At 43.9% G+C, this 22,171-nt stretch overlaps 1 protein-coding gene across 1 annotated transcript in view; it reads right to left on the reverse strand.

The window, feature by feature from the left end:
* Positions 1-22,171, reverse strand: part of TOB2 (transducer of ERBB2, 2) — a 153,843-nt gene that overhangs the window by 102,557 nt on the left and 29,115 nt on the right. The window lies entirely within an intron of this gene.

Consider the following 22,171-nt stretch of genomic DNA (forward strand, 5'->3'; position numbering starts at 1 on the left):
ACATGTCCTGAGAATGTGCTGTGGCTAGGACACCAAATACACAAAGGGGCGGATTTTCAGAGCCCTGCTCGCGTAAATCCGCCCAAAACCGGGCGGATTTACGCGAGCAGGGCCCTGCGCGCCGGGAAGCCTATTTTACATAGGCCTCCCGGCGCGTGCAGAGCCCCAGGACTCGCGTAAGTCCCGGGGTTCTCCGAGGGGGGCGTGCCGGGGGCGGGCCCGGTCGTCGCGGCGTTTCGGGGGCGTGTCGGCAGCGTTTTGGGCGGGTACGGGGGCGTGGTTACGGCCCGGGGCGGTCCGGGGGCGTGGCCACGCCCTCCGTACCCGCCCCCAGGTCGCGGCCCGGCGCGCAGGAGGCCCGCTCGCGCGCCGGGATTTACTTCTCCCTCCGGGAGGCGTAAATCCCCGGAGAAAGGTAAGGGGGGGTGTAGACAGGGCCGGGCGGGTGGGTTAGGTAGAGGAAGGGAGGGGAAGGTGAGGGGAGGGCGTTAGAGGATTCCCTCCGAGGCCGCTCCGATTTCGGAGCGGCCTCGGAGGGAACGGGGTAGGCTGCGCGGCTCGGCGCGCGCCGGCTATACAAAATCGATAGCCTTGCGCGCGCCGATCCAGGTTTTTAGCAGATACGCGCGGCTCCGCGCGTATCTACTAAAATCCAGCGTACTTTTGTTTGCGCCTGGAGCGCAAACAAAAGTAGGCTATTCGCGCGCCTTTTAAAATCCGCCCCAAAGTTATTAGAGGGACATATGTCAGGGGTGGCTCAAGGCTCAAGGAATAAAATGGTGCTCCCCTCCTCCCCCGACAGGGTGCAGGTTAAATCACTGAGTGGGTCAAGGGGAGGGGTCCCCCTTCGAGTCTGGACCCTTTCAGTGATTTGAAATGCTTGGGAATGGGGGAGGCAGGGACGAGTGTTCCCAGAAGAATGGCAGACGTTGCCACAGACACTATTTCTAGGAAGCTGGTAACCCCGCTACAATCCCAGGATCCCTGTCACCTACCTTCTCCCCTTCCCTAACATTTGCCCCTGGGGAAATGGGAGATGGATGATGAAGGTGGGGGTCTGGGAGCAGTGCACACTCTCAGGGCCAGTGCAAGGGTATTGGGCACCCTAGACAAACCTTGAGACCCCAACCCTAGCCCTCACCACACACACATAAAAATTAGGCTTTTATAATAATAGATTTTACTTGAAAAAAAGACATTCAAATTACAGTCTTCTGAGGTAAAAATATCACCTTCAACAATATGTATATTACATTTACATGCATTACTGTGGTGACAGTGAGGAAACCCTGCAAAAAAAACAACCCTTGGAACCCATATGGTAATAGACCTATGATAAAGTGCACTGGGTTTGGGCTTGGCCCTCAGAAAACCATGAATAAAATGCCCTATAAATTACAACATAACATACCTACCATACCAAAACAGAACTAACAGCTAGCACTCAAACAATAACAACCTTACCTATTGAAAGGCAACAATGCAAACATCAATACATCTTCTATTAGGAAAAACAGAACAAGCCAGGCTGCCATAGATACCTACAGAAAAAGTACACGCTAGCAGAATACCCTACCTCGGTCACACATGCAGAACACAGACAGACCCTCACCAAATAAAACACAAAGACATCATAAAGTATAAATAAAAACATGCAGACAAAAACTAAAAAGCCAGACTCCTTATGCAGAGCAACAAGATACACCACCATTCTTCATAAAACAATAAAATCAGGAAATGTAAAACATTAATCATAATAGTAAAACCATACTAATAAAAGAAATTTCAAAACAGCAGACAAAGAGAATAACATTCAATAATTAAATTCATATACAATTTTTTTTAAAGTTTCCGAAAATCAAAATTTCAAAACAGCAGGCACATTAAATAACATCCAATAATAATAAATACAAATGATAAAGATAAAAAAGTTCCCTGCTCTTCATACTAGGAATCTTTTGATTTCCAGTCACCCTGAGATTGTCCTGGATTATTGGGGGGAGAGGAGCTCTGTCCACTCTCTCTCACACTCACACTTGCTCACTCATCACATGCTTGTTCAAACAAGCTCTCTCGCTCATTCACTCATAAGCACTCACCCTTCCCTATTTCCAGGACACAGAAGCAGCAGCAGCCTCCACCTTCAGCCCACACAGTCACGATGACTCCACCGCAGGCTGACAATGCTCCTGCTCCTTTCTTCTAGTCATGTGGGTCGGTTCTGCTCCTGCTCCTTCCGGCTGCAGTGATTGCACCTCCCCACCTGCATGAGCCCATGTGACATAAATTTCTTTTCTGGGTCCACTTTGGAGGGAAGAACAAGGAGTCACAATCGTTGCAGGCCTGCATTACTATGCCACCCTCAAACTATTGCTTTCTAGGCAGCCGCCTCGTCCTTCCACTGGCTCTGCACTCTCTCTCACCTATCACCCTTCCATACAGCGTTGCTTCCTACCCTTTTTCCCACTTTTCCACCTCATAAACAGCACCTTCCCTTCCTTCCCCTCTCATTCACTCCCTTTCCTTCCATCCCCTCTCACCCACCTTCCCTTCCCTCCCCACTTTCACTTGCCCCCTCCCTTCTCACTCGGCCCCATCCTTTTCCTCCCCTCCCTGCAGTCCCTCCCATTCACCCTCTTTCTCTTCCCACTCATTCACCCCTCCCATCCCCTCTCACTCACTCAACCAGCCACTTTCCTCCCCTCCCTTCTCACTCACCCCTCTCTTCCATCCTCTCACTCACCCCTTTACCCCTTCCATTCCAACTCCCTCTCTCTATCTCTTTCATTCCCTCGCACTTACTTCTCTTGAGTCATAGCCTCCCAGTTCTTTGTTTTCTTGTAGCCCACATGGTGTGGGATCCCCGTGAGCAGTTCATCTTCTGGCACTGCCATGGGCTCCTCTTCCTGCCTGTGGGTCTGGAATCCCCAATGGGCAGTTCGTCTTCTGGCACCACCGTAGAATTAAATCATTTAGCAGCGGTGCCACCACTGAGGACTTCTTTCTGCCCATGGGGTGCGGAAACCCTGCGGGCACGTTATCATCCCACGCTGTATGTCATGGATGTTTGGGGGGGGGAGGGGGTCAATTACTGCCACCTCAAAATTTTGCCACCCGAAATGACCACCTCACAGAGCCACCCCTGACACATGTACGCACACAGAATTCAATCTCATAAGCCTCCTGTTCCTTTGTAAAGTAGGCTAACGAGGTAAAGAATTTGTGCATAATTTCCAGGTTGGGGTGGGTGTGGGAGGTCCCAGCCATCTCTGAACAGACTTGAGGAGTGGTTAGAGCTACACATCCTGCTTTCCCCAGTATTGCTCTTTGGGACCTTGAGCAAGTCACTTCCCTCTGTACTGCCTCAGGTACGAACTTAGATTCCAAGCCCTATGGGGCAAGGACCTACCTGAGTTTGTAATTCACATTGAACTTGGGTTTGGCATTGAACTTGGGTTTGGCCCCTGGACAAATACTGTTGCTGCAATGACCAGGCTAGATAGGGAGGTGGAGAGGGTTAACAATGTGGGCAAAACCTCAGGTAGCGGAGTGAAGGCTCAGGGTGCAGTAGCCCAACAGAGGCTGGTTCCAATGAAGCTAGGAACACAAAGGAGAAGGCGGAAACTGTCAGAAAGAAAACAAATTTGTAGATTTTAACAATTTAAGAAAAAGCTGCCATTTATCAGCTAAAAAAAACAGCTGTCAGAGAGCTACCAAATGACTCAGTCTTAGCTTCTTAACATACACCCCATTGCTTTGTGGGTACTCCTTCTTGTATCTGAAATCAACTCACTACCAAAATACCTGGTAGGAAAGGTTTGTCAAAAAAGCCAGGACCGGCCTAATGTCTCCCTGCAGGAACAGCATCGCTGGGCAGCTCTGCTCTTGTGCCCTGCACACAGGAAAAGGTCAGGAGAAGCATAGGCTGAAAACACCTTGTCAGTTTGAATTCACGCCGTCAGTCTGGAAACCAAACCAGGCGTGCACTGTCAGCATATCTGAGCCCAGCACCCTAAAACGTAGGAGGTTCAATATTAATGGGAGCTGGCCACCAAGGCTGTATTGGCAGGGGAAGGGAAAGGACAGGTCCCTGACATGCCTATGATAAACCTTTTCCTCGGGATGCCTCCGGACTGAAAATCAGAACAACATAAGAAGAAACTACCAACAGGAGTTGAATTATTACGGCATGAAGAAACCAACCAACCCTGATAGCTGATGGTAATGCTGCTTTTGTAGAGCTCCTGTGGTGAGAATGATTTCTGTTTCAGTAAGATCCTAACTAGCAGCACTAGGATGGTACAGTACAGCACTTTCCTTTGGTTTACAGGTGACCACATAGGTCCCCACATAAGTCAGGAAAGAGGTGGGGAGGTTCAGATCACATCGGTAATGCCAGCACAGGCCCAGAAAGCAAGTAATAATAAAAAAAGAAAGGCACAAAAAGCCCCTCTTTACTATGTTTGAAAGGATGAGGTGAGCTGGCTGTCTTTGGGACAGTGCATATAGCCTTACATAGGCTGGGGTGGTTTTTCCTTGTAAAGTAATGCATGGCACCCCTCTGAATCTGCCTTAAGAACATAAGAAATTGCCATACTGGGTCAAACCAAGAGTCCATCAAGCCCAGTATCCTTTTTGCAACAGTGGCCAATCCACTGAGAGAGAGAGAGACACAGACAGAGAGAGCTCACACCTAGCCATGATGCCCTCACACTAGATTGGTATTTATATCTCTATAGGAGGCCCACCTACTAACTCGAGGTGAGGTTTAGGTATTAGTGTAGGGGTTAGGGGCCACTTTCACATTCAAAGTGAGACATACAAACAGAACAGTGCTCTCTTGTGAAGATTTGATGACCTTTGGAGTGAGGAAACTCAGCCAAAGATGAGATTTGTGCAATGCTCTCTCAACCTAGCTTGATGGACTCTCTACCTGGCATGGTCAGATGAGTGGCAGCCTACTGTGCCAGGGAACATTGTGCATTGAATCTTCCCTTCCACAAATTCCCAACCAGCACAGCTGATAACTATTTTTTTGTTGCTCTTTGAGAACGCTCAACTGTTGCAGTTCAGTGGAGGTTATAGCACTGCAGATTATGTCATCAAGCCGCGACAGAACACACTTTCCATTCGCCAGTGCCACAGGACCATCATCCTATACTCGTCTTGCCATAGGCTGTCAAGTTTATGTGGATCTGACAAAGGGGAAACTCTTCAGAGTCATTGTATAAAATGCAAGGAAAAACAAATAAACCCCTGTTGTACCACCTCCATTGTAACAGAAGCCTTCCTTGATGGCAATGAAAGAGATTAGTTTATTACTGTTATTGGAAGAGTAGAGAAGGGATTTAGTACTCAAATCAGTGGACTCTGATTCACAGAAAGTCCTGGGACACGAGTTACATTATGTTATGCTTATCTACTGCCTTACTTAAACCAAGGTTCAATACAAGTTTTTAGAATAATAAAATATATAAAAATATAATAAAAATAATACAGCGGTAACAGAAAAATATATCAGTTATACACACAAGTCTTGACTGGGCAATGTATTTCCCTTGGTCTCAGGGGCGGTGGATTCCATTTTTTTTTCTGGACTTCTCTCTGCCTGACCTTGGGTGACTTGCTTTATTTTCCTGTGCATCCTCCAAGGGACCCAGTTCAAAACAAGGCATTTGCTGTACTCTTAACTTTTCCTTTCAACGAAAAAAAAAAAAGACTCTGTAGCAAAGTCACATGTATTAGAAATTAGTCAATGCCCAAGAAAGGAAGAGCATTGCAAGGGGAACATAAAATTATCATTACTATTTAAAACCAAAAAAAAAAAAAAAGATTTCCTGCAGGCAGTATGCAAGGTTCATCCAGGACATTATCACAGCAAAAACCTTCCACCGCAGCTATTGTGACTTTTTTTCTAATATTAAAAAGAAGAGTTAAAACTAAAAGTAAGTCTCCCTTTTATTATTTTGGGGCCTGACAAGCCTTTCTGCCTAATTTATTTAAAGGTATTGATATCCCGCCCCTCCCAGGTTCACTGGAAGCTGGCTTAGAGGGGAGGGGGGGGGGGCACTGTTTGTGGCCTCCTCCTGTTTACAGTTCTAATCTTGGTCCTGTCAGCAGCTCTCCTGATGTGCAAACGGGTTATTTACACTGAAAAAGACTAAGGGTAGATTTAATTACACTCTACAAATATATCAATACACCCTGCAGGGATCTTGCAGGTGATTTTTTTTTTTTTCTGAAGGAGCAATGCACAGAACAAGGCAGAATCCCAACAAAGATTAAAAGGTAATAGATTTCAACGTCTTCAGAGAAAGGGAATTTTTACTCAGGTGAAATTATGGAACATTTTGCCAGCAGGTTGCAACATTAAATCAATAAAAAGGTAAACTGGGCAAGATTAAGAGGAAAAAGATATGGGTGAGCTTGAAGGTACAGCTACATGCTTGAGTAAAGCGTTAATCTAGAGATTCTGAAATGATTACCGCAGTGGGCTATGGATGAGCAATGGATTTTTTTTTTTTTTGCATTCCTGTAGATTAGCACACAGAGAGCTGTTAGGTGATTAGAAAATCTTCTGGTCTTCTTTCAACACAACCAACCACGTAATTGATCATCTACTTGCTGCCATGAACGAGTGAGAGGTCTGTACATTTTTCCTCTGTCTCCTCTCCCTCACCCCCGCCTTCATTTCTTGCCCATCGATCCTTGTATTTTACTGCTCCAGTGCCTCCTCGCTTACCCCTCCACCTACATCTCCCACCATTTAATCTCCCCTTCTCTATTTCTCCCCATTGCTCCTCCCATCCTATCTTTACCTGTCTTACCTTTCTAGGTCTAGTTTTCTATTCCCCCTTACATATCTATATAAAATTATGGCAGATAAGGGATACAAGAGTCATCTAATATTCCTGGTCCAATATCAGAGTCTTCTTCATCTTGGGCTTTAATCTCACTTCCTTGTATCTATCTGTGCTTATGCCATGCTTTCTTGAATTTTGTTATTTTGGTCTCCACCATCTCCACTGGGAGATTAGTCCATGTATCCACTACCCTTACTTTGAAGAAATATTTACTCACATTACTTCTGAATCTACCTCTGTTCTAAAACTTCCTTCCCCTTGAAAACATGTTTGCTTCTTGAGCGTTATTAGTACCTTTGAGGTATTTGACTGTCTCTATCTTATCCTCATTTTCTTTCTTGCCTCTCTTCTAGGGTCCAAGAAAACAAACCGGTAATTGATCCAATATGGCTGACAGCAACAAACACAAAGGGTCGGATCGATGTAAATGGACTTTATTGAATCTTGCCCAACTCTGCCTCAGGGGCTATTATAAACAGATAAAAGTACACACATACATGTAAATTGCGACAACAAATAAAATGAATTTACAGAAAAATTATATAAATAATAAATCATAAATCATAAAAATATATATAAAATGTGCATTAAAATGAATTAGCTACAAACATATAAATATGATATTTGCATGTAACATTTTTCTAAAAACTATGCAAACATAATTTATATATACATGTGTATAAACATCAATTGATATACACCTGACAAGAAAAGGAAAGACCGTGTGTACATATAGACAGCCAAATGGTTAAATTAATAGCTAATTAATGTCATCTGTGTTGATTGAATATATGAATAGAGAATAGAAACGAAGAATAAAAAACAAGGAAAAGAGAGAAAGGAAAAACAGGGAAAATTGAATGAAATAATAAAATTATGTGTAAATAGTTATAACTACCTCTTATAATATTAATGCCATCAAATTGTAAAAAATGTGAAAAAATGCAAATGGCATTAATATTATAAGAGGTAGTTATAACTATTTACACATAATTTTATTATTTCATTCAACTTTCCCCGTTTTTTCCTTTTCTTCCTTTTTTCTTTCTTTTCCTTGTTGGTTGTTCTCTATTCATATATTCAATCAACACAGATGACATTAATTAGCTTTTTTTTTTTTTTTTTTAAATTAACCATTTGGCTGTCTATATGTACACACGGTCTTTCCTTTTCTTGTCAGGTGTATATCAATTGATGTTTATACACATGTATATATAAATTATGTTTGCATAGTTTTTTTAAAAATGTTATATGCAAATATCATATTTACATGTTTGTAGCTAATTCATTTTAATGCACATTTTATATATATTTTTATGATTTATTATTTATATAATTTTTCTGTAAATTCATTTTATTTGTCGCAATTTACATGTGTGTGTGTGTGTGTGTGTGTGTGTGTACTTTTATCTGTTTATAATAGCCCCTGAGGCAGCTTTGAGCGAAACTCGGCCAGAGATGGGCAAGATTCAATAAAGTCCATTTACATCGATCCAACCCTTTGTGTTTGTTGCTCTCTTCTAGGTCTACATATTTAGATCCTTAAAGTTCCTTTTAGTATTCCTTCCCCAGACTGTCTCTGCTTTGTAGATGAGGCCTCACCAATGACCTGTACGGAGGCATTATCACCTCCTTCTTTCTCCTGGTCATACCATTCCCTATGCATCCTAGCACTAACATTCTTCAGACTCTTTCCACTGTCTTCGCACTATTTTGTGACCTTTACGTCATCAGATAAAGATCACTCCAAGATCTCGCTCCTGTTTGGTGTGTAATAGTACCTCATTCCCCATCTCCAATCAAATACTGCCCCCCTGGGATTTCTGTGGTTCACATGCATGACTGCACGGTTGTTTTGCATTCATTTCTTAGTTACAAAACTTTTGACCTTGCCTTTGAACTTTCTTATATTACTCCTCATTTTGTTACTCTGTCCGGAGTGTCCACCCTGTTGCAGATCTATATATCATCTATTAAGCTTTCTGAAATCTACTTATAAAAATATTAAAACAGAAGCTTCATAGGACTGATCCCTGAGGCACTACACCAATAACCCTTCTTTCCTTGGTGTGAATACCCCACTACCCTCTGTCTATCACTCAACCAGTTTCTAACTCAGTTTACCATTTTATGAGCCACCTCAGGCTGCTCATCATATTCATGAACCTCCTGTGTAGAACAGTGTCAGTAGCCTTTCTAAAATCTAAGTATATCACATCCAGTGCATACCAATGATCAAATTCTTTGGTCACCCAGACAGAGAAATTAATCAGATCTGTTTGACATAAACACCCTCCAGTAAAACCATTCTGCTTTGGATTCTGTATTCTAGATCCAAAGTAGTCTGCCATAATTTCCTTTCATAGAGACTCTTCATTTGTATCATTTTTATGGGGAGGGACAACATCAGCATGCTCTATTCCTGTCCTCTGGAACCACACCCATCTCCAAAGAGTGAAGGGCTAGATCCATCAGTGAAGCTGCCAGATCTTCTCCGAGTCCCCTTAAAATCCTAGGATGGATTTCATCTGGCCCCACTGCCTTGTTCATTTTCAGTGGCAATTCTTAGGTTCTTACGTTTTGATCCATGTGAGGTTTCTGAAGCAGCTCTTGCTGTTTCCCACTATTTTTATGTTTTTGACAATTGATTTTCCTTGTTTTTTTCCTCTTATTTTGCAACTTCTTTTGCTTCTTTGTGCACTGGTAGATTCTCATTCATTTCTTCCACTCGCCAAAACGATTGTCTGAGCTTAAGGCTGGAGACCGATTTTGGCCATTTACTTTTGTACTTCAGCACTTTTTGAATATTGGTATCTGTTGATGCTGTTAGGTGTGCTTGAAGGCCTATAATAGCAGTTCTGCATGTATAATCTATTTCTATAAGGCCCACACAGCCGTCAGTTCTTGGAATGAGCAATCCCAGCATACACCGATTCTTACAGGTTACTTAATGGGCATGGATGAGTTTTCTTCTTCTTACAACCAACTGTTTAAAATCTTTATTGGGCCAGTCTGCTACTCCAAAACTGGACAAGAATGCAGGGACTGCAAGCTGAGTACCTTATTCTGTGTAGTTTTCAAATCAATTTCAGTATTCTTTACTGGTCTTTTCTCTCAGTAACTTATGATAAATCGCTGCACCTTCACCCACCCCTAGAAATGTGTATGCGCTGTCCTGCTCGATTCATTTATGCTACAGTCCTCAGTTGGAGACTAATTTCTCTTCATGGAAAGTTACTTTAGTACATTCCGACCTCATTTACTAAACTTTTTCCCATAGAGACAGAATGGGAGAAAACCTTTAGTAAATCAGGCCCTTAGTCAGGCCAGATGGCATCCTGATGTCATCAGAGAAACTCTTCACTGCTCTTAAGCTGTTCCACTAAATGACAATCACATGAGCTATAAAGCTTCTAGATCTACATACAATAGGTACAATATCTGAGGATCATTAGTATCTCTGGAATTAAGTGACAATCCATAGCACAAAGAGTTAATAAGATTAGGCAGAGAATTCAGAGCCAGGCAAAACCAAAGCGGTGATGCTCCCTGAAATATTCCTCATTGGATTTTGAAATTAGGAATAACATATTGTAATCTTCATAATTCAGATGGTGTGTAGTCTGCCAAATTTTCATGGTAGACTTGATATGCTCTATCAATCCAGCATTCACTCTGTATATTTCAAGGCAATTTATTATCCAAGAGTGGGGGATACCATCAAAAGCTTTTCTATAGTCTATCCATGCTATACTGAGGTTTCAATCTGTTTTACAACTGACTATGACCAGCATCAGCTGGGCCTTGATTCTGTAAGCCTCTTTTTTTTGTTTCCCTTCTGTCCTATTGCCATGATTTTATTCAAATCTATGTGATCATAGGTTTTATTGCCATCTGTTGCAGTGAGCAGCTTGTATATTATAGATAAGGCATGTTACTGGTTGATAATGTTGGGGGAAGTTTGGGTCTTTTTTGGGAGGGAGAAGGGTTTTTCCTGTTCTTAATCACTAGCTATCTAATAACTGATGTTTGCAGTTTATCAGATCTTAGTGGAGAGAGGTTAATTTCTTGAGCCAAAAACTGGACACCCCCATCAGGGACTGGGCTCTTCTTGTATACAAGGAAAGACTATCAGATATAATCTGGCATACGAGACTGATCCTTAAGATTGACTATATACAGCCCCAATGTGGGGGTGAAACTCGGCCTGTGTCGGGTTTGCTAGAAAGAAATAGGTCTCCATAAAATAAAAGTTTCTGATGGGACATTTTGGCTTCTAATCCACTTTGTTGCCCTCACGGCTTTTTTTAGACAGCCTTCCTTGTTGTTTTGTTGGTCCATCTCTTCCAGTTTGGGACTCTCTTGTTGTTGTTTCAGGCAATTCCATAGATGTGATGTTTGCCGTTTCCCTATTTCTCCTGTAGGCTGGGTAATCATTCTGCTTCTCTGTTATACTCTACAGGAAGGATACTCATATAATGTCTCCAATTTTCATCTGTGGCAGTTTCATTGCAGTAATGGACTTTCCCAGTTCCCTATAGAATTGCTTTGGGTTCTGTGTAATATTTTATTCTGATGACTCCTCTTTCTATTTCCTTTGTCTCTCCGTGGCTACTGTGCTTCTGCTATTTTCAATTTAGTATTGGAGTACATGAATTTAAGATCCTCTTCTGTTACGGCAACATATTTCAGCTTGAGATTTGGAATGTTTCTCATTATTTTTGATCCCCTCACCCCTTTGGTCTACCAATGAGGTTATATTTTCTTCCCTACATTTTTTTGTCTGGAGGAGGGCTTGTTATGTTTCTCCTGTGCTTCTGGTCTTATGTCCTTATTCATAGGACCCTTTCAGTAATACATTTTGGTGCACAATATGGTATCCGTATTTCTGTGACATCAACAGATGGCTCCTTTATGCAGATGATGGCCTTGTTGAGCTTACTGATCATGCTGTTCACTTTGGATGCTAGATTTGTTTCAGGAGGTCTTGTCCTCTTCTGGATCGCAGCATACGTATTGGCAATTCAACTGCTAGTTCTTCAGTCTCCTCATCTCTCTTCTGCCTTTCCTCTTCACTGAGCTTTCTGGTCTATCTTACATTGTTTTCATCCTCTTGTGTTGCGCCATCCTCATTCGCTGGTATCTCACCTGCTACCTCCTCCAGTTGTTCTGGCTGTTTGAGTCTTTCTCCTGGTGCTTCTTGGTTGCACCAACATTTCCCTCCAAACCTCCTGTTTCGGGCTCTACTTCTCTTTCTGCAACAGCTCATCACTGCTATAAAATATCTTTTACATACTTATTCTCCTTAATTTTTCTAATTAAAGATCTTATATTTTGGTCAGTTACTTCCTGGAATATTATCCCTCTTTCTTCCAAGTTTTGATGTGCTCTCTTTGCAAACACTTTTGATTTAAATACAGGGTATGTGGCATAAAAATATCAGTACATATCTCCTTTTTGTCTTTGGGAGTCCACGTAACTGTCTCTTCTGCTTAATTTTTTCATTAAATTCTGTGGTGTTTCAAGTGCTACAGTGAATCCATGAACAAGCCCCCCATGGCCTACAGCTGAACCAGGGATGTTATCGTCAGCTGAAAGGTCTGCACTACTCCTACCACCATCATTAGCCCTAGTGCTGAAGCTAAGGTGAGCACCTTTTTATCTTGGCTGATTGGCAACCAGGAATTTTTCTTTTTCCTTCCTTTCATACTTTGGTACTAGTGGTCGCCTTACTGAGATATGACATAGACTAGGCGGTTCTATAATGAGGTGAGGCAGTCACCTCTGGTGGAAAACCTTTGGGAGCAGCAAGTGTTCCCCCCCCCCCCCCCCCACACACACACACAAAAAAATCCCTGTGGTGTCCACTTCCCTATGTCTTTGATTTCATATGCCAGCAGTACCCACACTTTGCTGGCAGGAAAATCTGTGGTGCTGTGAGATGATGTGCTGGCAGGGTTCCCATCCCCGGCAGCACTAGAGAAAGCCTTGTGGTGGCATTGCAAGATGATGTGCTCCCCGCCAACAATATGAAGTTCCAGCAGGGCTGCCGGCATTTCTTCTGCAGCTGGTGGCCGATGAAAAGATCCAGTGTGAGAGACTGGCTATGTAAGAGTGAGTGGGTGTGTGAGATTGGCTGTGTGAAGGTAAGTGCCTGTGTGTGAGACTTTCAGAGAGATTGTGTGAGAGGGTACCTGTGTGTGAGGGTATGTCAGTGACAATGCCTCTGTGTGTGTGTGTGTGAGAGGGAGCCTGTGTGTGTGTTTATGTGCAACAGAGCCTGTGTATGTGTGAATGTCTGTGTTTGTGTGTGTGTGTATGAGAGAGAGGTTAAAGTTTTTGCACCCTCCTCCAATCCTTGAGAATCTCAGGGTGACTGTATATCTAAAGTTCCCAGATATGGAGAGTAGGATATTTTTTTAAATCCTTATTAGTTTTCTTTCCTTATATTTTATTTGATTTATATTCTGCTTTTCAAAGCACTTCAAAGTGGTTTTAATTATTGGATGTGATATTTCTGCTGTTTTGAAATATCTTATTGATATTTGGTAATTTTTAAACATTTTTGTATGTGTATTTAATTATTAGATAATGTTTCATCTGCTGATTGGACATTCTTTTTATTGGTATAGTAATGTTTTATATTTCTTGATTGTATTCAGTGTTTCATTGCATGCAGAGTCTGGCTTCTTGTGATTTCCAGGTCAGTTTTTGTCTGCATGTTTCAATTTACATTTTATGATCTCTTTATTCTATATTTGGGGAGGATCTGACTGTGTTCTGCATATGTGATTGAGGTCAGGTATTCGGCTAGTATGTAGTTTCTGAGTAGGGATTTACAACTGCCTGGCTTGTTCTGTTTTCCTATAGGAGGTATATTGGTGTTTAAGGCCTGGTGTAATATAGTAGTACTAGCTGTTAGGCCTGTTCAATGGGCGAGATTCCATCGGTCAGACCGGCACGTCGGTCAGAGCCGCTCTCTTCTCCACAACTTCTTACCCTTTCCACTTACATACTCACATCCTCTTCCCTTTTCTTTCCTTCCCCTCTCACCTCATCCACAACTCCTTCCCTCTCCCTCAGCCCTCCTCTACTCCCTCTTTTTCTCTTCTACAGGGCCGGCTGTACCCTGCTGAACTTAGGAGATGCAGAGGGTGAGGGGCTCCGCTACGGGGACCTACCTCCCTCCCTGTGTATTGTGGTTTCTCACTGCTGTCCCTCTAGCCGTAATGCCTGTTAAAATGTGTGAGATTTGCTGTGCTCCAGCATTCCCAACTCCCTCCCCCTTCCTTGGCGGCAGAGAGACGGGCTCAGGATGTTGTTGGTCCGACCTCCAACCTCCACCACCCCCCCCCCCCCCCCCAGCACCACGAAGGGCCGGAGGCGGCGGCGGAGGTGGTGACAGGAGCTGCTGCAGCGGCGGCCGAGGGGGATCTGGCAAGGTGGCGTCAACTCAACACGTTGGTGAGAGATCTGTCTTCCGCGAATGCGTGGCCCCTCAGTGAGAGCTGCAGAGTCACTCTCTACTGTGCATTCGCAGGACGTCGGTCCCAGCTCCCTTATAGGTATGATTGCTTTTTCAGAGGTAGAGTTTTTACTGTTTGAGTACTGGCAGTTATGAAATGAAAGGTTTACTATAATGGAATTGTAGTTCAGTTTATTCCTGGCTTTCTGTGGGCCAAGTCCACAATCGGTGCACTTTTTCATAGCCCTAAATGCTATATGGCAGGGATGGCGAACTCCAGTCCTTGAGGGCCGCAAACAGGCCAGGTTTTCAGGATATCCACAATGAATATGCGTGAGAAAGATCTGCCTGCACTGCCTCCATTGGATGCAAATCTTTCTCATGCGTGCTCATTGTGGAGATCCTGAAAAACTGACCTGCTTGCGGCCCTCGAGGACTGGAGTTCGCCATCCCTGCTATATGGGATCTAGTAAACTGCCTTGATTACTATGAAAAAGTTAGATTAAGCCTATTAAACTATTATTATTGAAAGTGTCTTTTTTTGCAGGGTATTTTTATTTCATCAGATTATACTTTTTCCCCTTTCCACATAAAATCTTTTTTAGGATGGGGAAGTAGTCCATATATTTGAAAATGGGAAATAAAGCATAATCTTTCATTGTTTGGAGAGGGAAGGGGGAATGAAAGGCTGTAAGGTTCATATAGAGAGTGTGCCACACACACAGACTCCCACCGTTCACCAGCCTCCCAAATCTCCAGAGGGCAGATGCTGGAGAAGGGTGGGAGGCAAGTGATAAGGAGTGGAGGAACAGCTTAGTGGTTACAGCAGCGGGCTGCAAACCAGGGAAAGCAGCATTCAAATCCCACTGTCGCTCCTTGTGACCTTGGGCAAGTCACTTTACCCTCTATTACCTCAGGTACAAATTTGGATTGTAAGCCCTCTGAGGATAGGAAAATACCTCCAGTACCTGAATGTAATCCACTCTGAAGTTGTTGCGGCTCCGGGTCGGCCCCGGCCGCTCCGCTCACCTCTGCGGGTTTCCGCTCCTTCCCAGCCCTCCCCGGGTCTCTGAGGGCCCTTACCGCTGCGCTCTCGGTGTTCCCACGCGGCGCCCGGGCCTGCCTCCGCTTCCTCCGTGCTGCTTCCGCGCCGCCGGAGCAGCAGGTGTCTTGCCGCGGCTGGCTCCGCCCCCTAGGGGCACGCGCGCGTCTCGGCCCAAGATTTAAAGGGCCAGGCGCGGGAAACCTGCCTCCTCCCTCCACTGACGTCAGACGCGGCAGGGCTACTTAAGCCCTGCAGTCCCTCTACTCAGGGCCTTGCAACGAGGTTCCCAGGTTCGTCCTGCTCCCAGTTGCCGTGTTCCTGCTCGTCTCTTGATCTTCTGGTTCTCGACTTCGGATTGGCTTGCGGTTCTTCCTGGTTCCTGACTTCAGTTTGGCTTCGGTGATTTTCTGGTTCCTGACTCGGTTTGGCTTACGGTACTCCTCTGACTCTTGACTCGGACAGGCTGACGACGATCCTCTGGTTCTGGACTCGGACTGGCTGACGGCGATCCTCTGGCACCTGACCCTGGCCTGGTGAGCGACGACTCCGTCGGTAGTGATCTCCTAAGTCCCAGCGGCCGGGTTCCTACGGGCTCCTCCCGGGGGGACACCGGCTTCCAGGGTGAATCTCCTAAGTCCCAGCGGCCGGACTCTTACGAGCTCCTCTCGGGGGAGTACCGGCTTCCAGGGCGAAGATCCTCTTCCACCAGGTCAGCCTCTTCTCCTGGCCCTTGGTTGCATAGGGCCCTTCGTGTCTTCCTCTCAGCTGTCCGCGAGCCTGCTTCCGCCGCCTCCCGGTTGGAACCGCTGTCACAACCTCTCTAAGGCATTCCATCTTCCGGTTCCGATCGGCCCAAGGGTCCACGAAGCTAACAGAAGTGGTTATAAAACAACGATGCCAGCTTCCTAGAAAGTGTCAGTGATAATATATCTGTCACTCCTTTGTGAACCCTGATCACCCCTCCCTCCCCCCCCTTATCCTGCCCTTCCTCAGCATTACAGATCACCAAAAGGGCCAGACTACAAGGGGGACCCCCGGTCCTCTTGGTGATTTCACCTGCACTGCACCATGGGGGAGGGGGGGGGCATCATTTCATCCCTTGCCTCAGGCAGCAGATTGCCTTAAGCCACCTCTGCAAGACTTGGTGAGAGAAATTTACTCCAGCTATTTTTCACCTCAGACCTCCGTACATACATATAATTTAAAAAAATGTACATATTATATATGATTTCATACTTTCAAACAACAGATACCCATAAATAGGTATTTGTTTTCTACGTTTACCTGCTTTATTTTTTATTCTATGCTCAATCTCTCTTTTGTCTGGCTTCTCCTTAACTCCTTTTCCTGGGTCTCCTTTCCATTTTAGCTTTCTTTACATGCACCTTTCTGCCTTTGTCCATCTTTCTCCCCTTCCAATATTTTTCTCTTCCATACCTATTTCCCTCCTCTTCTCCATTATCTCTCCCTATCATTTATTCATTTCTCTCATCTTTCCTCTCTGTTCTCACCTATCCTTCTATAGTCTCACCTTACAATCTCCTTTTTTTGTTCCCTTCTCTCCCCGTTTTTTTTGGTACCACCTTGCCTCTACCCATCTGATCCACTCCATCCCTCTCCTACCTGCTCCTCCTCAGCTCCCCTCCCCATAACTCCCACCTGGGCCCAGCAGAAAAAAGTAATGCTATCCCTGCAGCCATCCTCTGCACTGGAAGAGATGGAGGAGCAATGTGCGCAGACACTCTCTCTATGCTGCGCTGCTGTTCCCTGTTACTTCAAGACTCGCATGTCTGCAGAAGCAAGTGTAGGTGATAGAAACTGCAAATGTATGTGCTTCATAGGAAAGTATTAATTCCTGGGGAGTTGAGGCATAGGAAGAACCATAGGGGAGAGCAAGGGGCAGATGAGAAAAGGAGGGAAGAGGAAGAAACTGGGAGAGGGGAAGAGGAAACCAAAAGGATGGACAGTATGAAATCTTTATCCTTACATCAAATGTCAAATACATACTAACCCCTTCCATGTTCAAAGGCAATCTGGTTGCTCAGCTGAACCAGGCCCAAGGCCTTTTTTCCCCTGTCTGTGTCTATGGGAAAAGGCCTGGATGAATCCTCGGGCTCTTAGGATTTGTATATTGAAACTCATTTGCTTTTATGTTATAAAATAAAGAAATCCTCAATAAAAAAAAAAAATTTTTTTGTTTTTTTTTTAAGAAATGAAAGAACGGCACTATAGTGCTTGTCGTCCAAAAGCTGTACTAATGCCACCTTAATTTGGCACATACAAAGGACTGTTTATAAGGAAAGCAGCAGAGCAGTGGTTACGGAAGAGGAGATGTTTCACAATTTAGGTTTTTGGGGTTATGAACCTTTCATTGGGATGATCCTCAGTGGTCCTGAATGCTTGCATCTTTCAAACATTTTATTGGCTTTATAATAGATTTTATCTTTACCCAATTACTTTGCATGTGCTTGTGCAGTGCTCCCTTTCAACTTTGTTAAACGTATGACTAATGAATGCAGAGCTAGCAAGTGAATCTGGAATGGGGCAAGTCTCAAGGACAGAGCTGTTAGAAACTACACACACCTTTTATTCACAAAAAAAAACTACAAGAAATAAATTATTTTATAATGAAGGTAAACTGTATCTAAATGTAAGGTATGGCAGATCTCAGACCTGCGACATTCAGAGCTTGGGGTGCAGACCCTCAGGATTAGCCAAAGGGATTGGCTGATCTTGTAACACCTTGTAATTACTTATTCAAAACGCGTTCAGCGCACAATAGCTGGGTATATTCAGTGGCCACTAGATAGGTGGATAAGTGACTTATCCAGCTATCTTTTAGCCGCATCGAAAGTGGGCGGGTGGATTAGGGTGGTGCTACTTATCCAGTTAACTTAATCGGATAAGTAGTAGTGATGTGCACTGATTTTTTTTTTTGTGTGTCATTTTGTTTTTAAAATGGTTCATGGGGTGTTTATTTCGGGTTTCCCTAATTTCGGAGTTAGTGCGCACTAACTGAAAATGTTAAGGATAAGTTAAAAAATGTCAATTAGGGAGCAGTTTGTTAGCTAGAAGTATGGTCCTACATTCCCATTGGCTGACTCCTTAGTTACTTGTTTGTGCTGCCAAGATTGCAAGGTGGTGTTTGTGGGAGGATGGCCAGTGCCTGGTAACAAGTGTGAACAAACAATTGATGTAATAAATAATAGCATCAAGTTCTAGTCAGCAAAAGCATATAATGCAAATGCATATTTTGAATTCGCTAATTCCCTTTGTATTTTAGGAAAGGGGCCCTGGCATTTTGGGACATGCATACTTTGAATTCCCCTGGTGTGTGTTTGGGTGGGGATGGGGGTGACTGTGGTGACTGTTTGGGGTGACGTGGGAGAAAGAGGCAGCCTGGTGTGTGTGGCAGGTGTCCTATCACCCCATACAATTATCTCAGTTACACCCCCACACACCCCATACAGTCACCTCCCCTCTCACCAGTCACCCCCACACACACACACATACAAAAGGCTGCCTCTCTCACCAGTCACCATTACAACCAGTCTCTCTCCCCCATCTGTCACCCCATACAGTCACCCCAGTCATTCCCCCTTTCACCAGTCACCCCTCATACACCAGGCTGCCTGTCTCTCACTGGTCACCACCCCATCCAGTGTTTCTCCCACCTGTCACCCCATATAGCCACCTCAGTCACTCCCCCCTTACCATTCAGCCCCCACATACCACCACCTCAACCAATCTCTCTCCCCCACCTGACACACTATACTTTCATTCTAGTCACTTTCCCTATCATCAAACACCCCCCCCCCCAAACACACTTCAGGGGAATTCAAAGTATGCATATCCCAAAGTGTCAGAGCCCCTTTTACTAAAATACAAAGGTATTTGCAAATTCAAAATATGCACTTGCATTACATGTTTTTGCTGACTAGAACTTAATGGTGTTATTATATCACTTGTTTGTTTACATTTGTTACTAGGCACTGGCCATCCCCCCACAAACACCACCTTGCAACTTTGGCAACACAAATAAGTAACTAAGGAGACAGCCAATGGGAATGCAAAACATTACCTCAATCTAACAAACTGCTCCCCCAATTGATACTTTTTAACTTATTGGTAACATTTTCAGTTAGTGCACACTAGCTAAGTCCTGTTAGAGCGCACTAACATGAAATACTATTTTTTACAAAATGTCTTTTTTTTTTTCATTTCTTGGTGCTCCTGAAACAAAATGAAATAGACAATTAAGGTGCTATTATTTTATTTTAAATGAATGCACATCCCTAACAGTATTCACTCTAATCCGGTTATATTAATTAGATAAGTTAGACCAGCCATAGAGCCGGATATAACATATTCCTCTAAGTAGCGATTTGTGCATGGATATTCAACAGCATAGCATGCCGCTGAATATCCCTTGTATATGTTATATCCAGCTAAGTTTCTCAACCAGATACAGCTGAATATCAGGGCCCTAGTCTACCTGGCAGGGGGCGATCCACCATGATTGGACCAGCCTTAGGTGTAGCCAAGACTGGAAGCTGTATATAAGTTGATCTTGCTTGACACATCCTTGCTGATCCAAACAGTCTCCTGAGGCCTTGCCTGTGGAAAAGCTGCTTGATTAGCCTTGATTCTAAATCTCTGCCTGACTCCTAATCTATGTCAGATTCCTGATCCACACCTAGGCCCAAAGCCTTGACTGTGCTCTCAGGTATTCTGTGGATCATCGAGTTCTGGTTGCAGCCTGCACCTGTGGGCTCAGCTTATGAAGGCATTATGTTTGGTATGTTACTGTCCGGATGAACTTTTATGTATTTTATATTGTTTTTAGTTAGTTTTATTTTTTAGTTCTAATTATAGATTATGTATGTTCTTTGTTAACCGTTTTGATGAACCTTCAAATTGTAAAAGCGGTATGCAAACATTTTTAAATAAATAAACTGCTGTAACATCAGACATAGACGCTGCCGGACACTGTACATAGTGAGCTTCTATCCCTGGCCTCCTCCTTTGGATTCCATTCTTATCCTTTCAGAAGGAAAATCCCTGTGACACCTGGAACTTAAGATGGAAAGCAAAAGCAATAGGAATGTACAAGTGGAGGAACACAGCTGCTAAAGATAAAATCTGCAAACGTGTGTGGCTGTGAAGCTATACAAACACATCTTGTGGGAAGGAAGAGGTGACAGCGTTAAGAAAAAAAGACTTTCAGCAGCTGACAAGTACATATATAGCCAGACCATCTGCTATACAAATATGTTATTGTTTCTGGGGATTACCAAAGAGAGAAACTGCTTCTAGGATATGGTTCCCAACATACTGTACCAAAGGTGCTACTTCATGAAGAAGTACCCAAAACTGGTTTAAATCTGAAGGAGCCCATTAGAGTCTAAACATCAAAATCACAGAACATATAGAAAGACATGGTTTAATGGAACAAAGTCAGCATGGCTTTACCCCAAGTTTTGCCTCACAAATCTGCTTCACTTTTTTGAAGGGGTTAATAAACATGTGGATAAAGGTGAACCGATAGATGTAGTGTACTTGGATTTTCAGAAGGCGTTTGACAAAGTTCCTCATGAGAGGCTTCTAGGAAAAGTAAAAAGTCATGGTATAGGTGGCGATGTCCTTTCGTGGATTACAAACTGGCTAAAAGTCAGGAAACAGAGAGTAGGACTAAATGGACAATTTTCTCAGTGGAAGGGAGTGGACAGTGCAGTGCCTCAGGGAGCTGTACTTGGGCCAGTGCTTTTCAATATATATATAAATGATCTGGAAAGAAATACGACGAGTGAGATAATCAAATTTGCAGATGATACAAAATTGTTCAGATTAGTTAAATCACAAGCAGATTGTGATAAATTGCAGGAAGACCTTGTGAGACTGGAAAATTGGGCATCAAAATGGCAGATGAAATTTAATGTGGGTAAGTGCAAGGTGATGCATATAGGGAAAAATAACCCATGCTATAGTTACACGATGTTAGGTTCCATATTAGGTGCTACAACCCAAGAAAGAGATCTAGGCATCATAGTGGATAACACATTGAAATCATCGGTTCAGTGTGCTGTGGCAGTCAAAAAAGCAAACAGAATGTTGGGAATTAGAAAGGGAATGGTGAATAAAACGGAAAATGTCATAATGTCTCTGTATCGCTCCTTGGTGAGACCGCACCTTGAATACTGTGTACAATTCTGGTCGATGAATCTCAAAAAAGATATAATTGCGATGGAGAAGGTACAGAGAAGGGCTACCAAAATGATAAGGGGAATGGAACAGCTCCCCTATGAGGAAAGACTAAAGAGGTTAGGACTTTTCAGCTTGGAGAAGAGACGACTGAGGGGGGATATGATAGAGGGGTTTAAAATCATGAGAGGTCTAGAACGGGTAGATGTGAATCGGTTATTTACTCTTTCGGATAATAGAAAGACTAGGGGGCACTCCATGAAGTTAGCATGGGGCACATTTAAAACTAATCGGAGAAAGTTCTTTTTTACTCAACGCACAATTAAACTCTGGAATTTGTTGCCAGAGGATGTGGTTAGTGCAGTTAGTATAGCTGTGTTTAAAAAAGGATTGGATAAGTTCTTGGAGGAGAAGTCCATTACCTGCTATTAAGTTCACTTAGGGGCGGATTTTCAGAGCCCTGCTCGCGTAAATCCGCCCAAAACCGGGCGGATTTACGCGAGCAGGGCCCTGCGCGCCGGGAAGCCTATTTTACATAGGCCTCCCGGCGCGCGCAGAGCCCCGGGACTCGCGTACGTCCCGGGGTTCTCGGAGGGG

The sequence above is a fragment of the Rhinatrema bivittatum genome, chromosome 2, assembly GCF_901001135.1.
Source record: "Rhinatrema bivittatum chromosome 2, aRhiBiv1.1, whole genome shotgun sequence".
Lineage (NCBI taxonomy): Eukaryota > Metazoa > Chordata > Amphibia > Gymnophiona > Rhinatrematidae > Rhinatrema > Rhinatrema bivittatum.